General features: G+C 45.4%; 1 long non-coding RNA gene across 1 annotated transcript; it reads right to left on the reverse strand.

Annotated features, from left to right (window-relative positions):
- Positions 1-210: 210 nt before the first annotated feature.
- LOC123154040 (uncharacterized) lies at positions 211-2,865 on the reverse strand. The gene is made up of 2 exons (XR_006476619.1): positions 2,424-2,865; positions 211-2,345 (listed from the first exon to the last, which is right to left on the reverse strand). It is a non-coding gene; the product is annotated as an uncharacterized lncRNA (long non-coding RNA).
- Between the last annotated feature and the right edge of the window lie 378 nt (positions 2,866-3,243).

Here is a 3,243-nt window from a genome sequence, read left to right on the forward strand (position 1 = left end):
TTCCACAAAAAAAAATACACCATCATTATAGTAAATAAAGATTAGCGTAAATATTTGCTTCATGGACAGGTGTGGGCATGCTGCTTTAAGAATCGTGTTAGTGAAATTTTTACTTCGTGCACGGTCGTGGACATGCGTACGCCGTCCGCTTGCACACCTAGTTGCTGGACATTAACATTTAAAATATTACATCGCCGACGATGTTTTTGGTGGAATTCAAAAGTAGGCATGTTGTCTTTGAAAAAAAAATCAATGCGAGTGCATGTATAGCAACTTCTACTGGATGCCAAAGTACAATATCTATAGCAACAACGGTACCAAATCCCCAATCCCACCGGGAGCTCCTCTTTCTTCCTCGTGTTATTTCACCACCCAGCGCCACCCTTTCTTTTCTCCAACCATCGCCCGTGGTAAGGTCGAAGCTACCTCCCGGTGCTCCCTACACCTCCACTCCATCTACTCGTGCTTTGTGTGTCACATGCTCCTCAACAGAACCTCAACCGTGGCACCCAGACCTAGCACAAAAGCATGGCCGTCTGTCAGATTTGGCACGGATGCGCGGTAGCTCCTCTCTCCCCTGATCTTCCCTGTGAGATCTAGCGACCCCCTATGACTTCCTCTCCCACGCGGCACCGCCTCACTGATGACCTTGCTGGCAATGTGAGTGACAGTACCACTTCTCTTCTGTTCTCCTGCTAGTTAGCAAACTGAACCAAACCAGTTTTTTAGTCATCTGAAACTGAACCAAAACATTTAACTCTAGTTGGTTTCGGTCATCCAGCAGGAAACAGACAAACCTACAGGTGGTCTGCTCATCACGCTTTGGAACAGAACTATAGCTTTTTGAAAATATGTGCTTCATTATATGGTGGAATAGAATTTTATGAAATCAGATGCAAGGATTTATAGCTGGGTGTAGCACAAAGAACGGGGGTTGTTAACTTAAAGTATGACATCTAAACAAATGATGCAGTAGAACATATATGATTACCTATGTAGGTTTCAGTTTAAAGAGGCTGATGCTCCAGTTACTCATTTTGATTGAAGATCAAGCTCAGTGTTCTCTTTCTAGTATTGACACTTGGAACTAAAAGTCTAAAATACACATTTTTGTCAATGAGTTTCCACACCAAAACTGAATACAATTTAACTGGTCAATTAGCCTTATGGAATCTTGATCTTAAGCTAAAAATTGAGAATCTACAAATGTGACAGTCAGATTCTCCCATGCTTGTTAAATTTCAACGTGTAAGTTAAGTATCAAATACTTGAACTTTTTTAGAGAAGACATATCAGGTACTAACCATCAGTTTTATCCTTACTTAGATATCAAGCGAACCTGAGCATGTGCTCAAAAGATAGCTCTTCAAAAAAAACTTCTGCTTACAATGAATATGGCTACAACCTGAATATGTGCATAGGTAGCACCATCATCAATAATGTACATAAGTAAAAAGGAAGGATGCAAACCTCTTAGAATTATTTACATCAGTGAAGCCAAATCTTATCTTCCGCTGGGACATTTAGAAGGAAAAGATAATTCTTGAGGTTGATAGGGTCAAATTTGCATGTCACGGTGTCTTTCTAGCTTTAGGGAGAGAACTAATAAGTAAAAGGAAAGAAGGCGCATGATAATTTAAAGTAGATCAAATTAAGCATGCCATCCCCACCAAGCCACTTCTTTGCTCAGCACTTCGTTGTCACATCCCAGATGGATCTACCTCGTTTCTGGAGGAAAACAATGTCCACTTGGATTAATATATTTCTGTTGTCACGCACAAGCCTATAGTACCGAACCAACTCTCTCTCGAACCAATCTACAATGTAACACCCTACATTTGATTGGCTAACACATCATATGGTTCTTTAAAACTCTCTTCTAGAATTATTATGGTGGCTCTAATAGTGCCTCTCATACAGAAAAACGGTGCAATCTGTGGATACACCAAGAAAATAAAAGAGTAAAAACAAAGAGTTCTTTCACTCATTAGCCGCCACTTAATTAGTTCAGACTTGAGCCGTTGTATTGGTCTCTTACTGTAGGTGTGTCCTATTTAGTTTTATAGTTTTATCCTTACCTAGGTTATTAAATAATCTCCATGCAGGTATGTTGATCCTTTTGGTTGTGAGGGCACATCCATCACGATGAAGATGAACCATATCAATGAACCAAAGAAAACCTAGCTGCGTGTGTCTAGTGACTAAGCAACTGAAGGAGGGACGTAGGAAGTGCCAATCTTAATTGCGGCGGATTAAGGACTTGGGAGCAGAGGAGGAGGAATCTCCATGGCCGCTTCGTCCCCGAGTAGCAACAAGGTGTCCACTGGTCGTTCCTCCCTGCACATCTACAGGAGAAGAGAAGAGCAGAGGTTAGAGAAAAGGGGAGATAGAGAGGACGAAGCCAAGGGAGGGGATCCACTCACCGGACGAGAGGAGGACGGCATGGCCATGGGTGAGGACAAGATGCCCGAAACCCTAGACATGGGGGGAGGGTCGCGGGTGAGCTTTGGTGGCCTTGAGTGCTGGATATAGCCGGATGGGAGGGTGCCGCGGTGCGATGGGAGCTCGGGCTGTGCTTCGCGATGGCGGGATTCGCCGGACGTCGCCTGAATCATCCGCCGTAGGTGGAGCCACGAGGAGCCGCGTGAAGAGTGAGAGATGGGACAGGAGAGGGATGGGTGGGTAGGGGATACCGCGGATCCGGCAGCCTCCGGAGCTGCAAGGTGGGAGAAGAGGAGGGGGAGGGCCAGCGGCAAGGTGGGTCTCAGAAGGAAGGGGAGGCGGTGGGTGGCGACGAGGGCGCCGCCCCTCGTGCTCCGCCGTCGCAGGAAAGGGTAAGTCTGGATAAGATGAAACAAAGGATTGTGGGCTGAATTTCTTATAGTATACGCAGGTAAAATAGTACCACCTCGGATATAGGTGAAAAAAACTGAAAGCGTAAAATCACGGAAAGAAAGCGCATTGTGACGGTGAACCCAGAGACTCAATCCGTGCTTTATTATTAGGGAGAGATTTTACAAGGTTTACATGAAGAGGAGGAATGCCAGCAGCTGGAATTCTGGGCTGGAAAAGGAGCAAATATTAGAGACCTATTCTGCACAGCTCCAAAAGTCCTGAAACTTCATGGAAGTCAATTTCTGAATTAATAAAAAATACTGAGCGGAGAAAGCACTAGAGGGGGCCCACACCCTGGCCACGAGGGTGGGGGCGTGCCCTACCCCCTGGGCGTGCCCCCCTGCCTCG

The sequence above is a fragment of the Triticum aestivum genome, chromosome 7A (assembly GCF_018294505.1).
Source record: "Triticum aestivum cultivar Chinese Spring chromosome 7A, IWGSC CS RefSeq v2.1, whole genome shotgun sequence".
In the NCBI taxonomy this organism is placed as follows: domain Eukaryota; kingdom Viridiplantae; phylum Streptophyta; class Magnoliopsida; order Poales; family Poaceae; genus Triticum; species Triticum aestivum.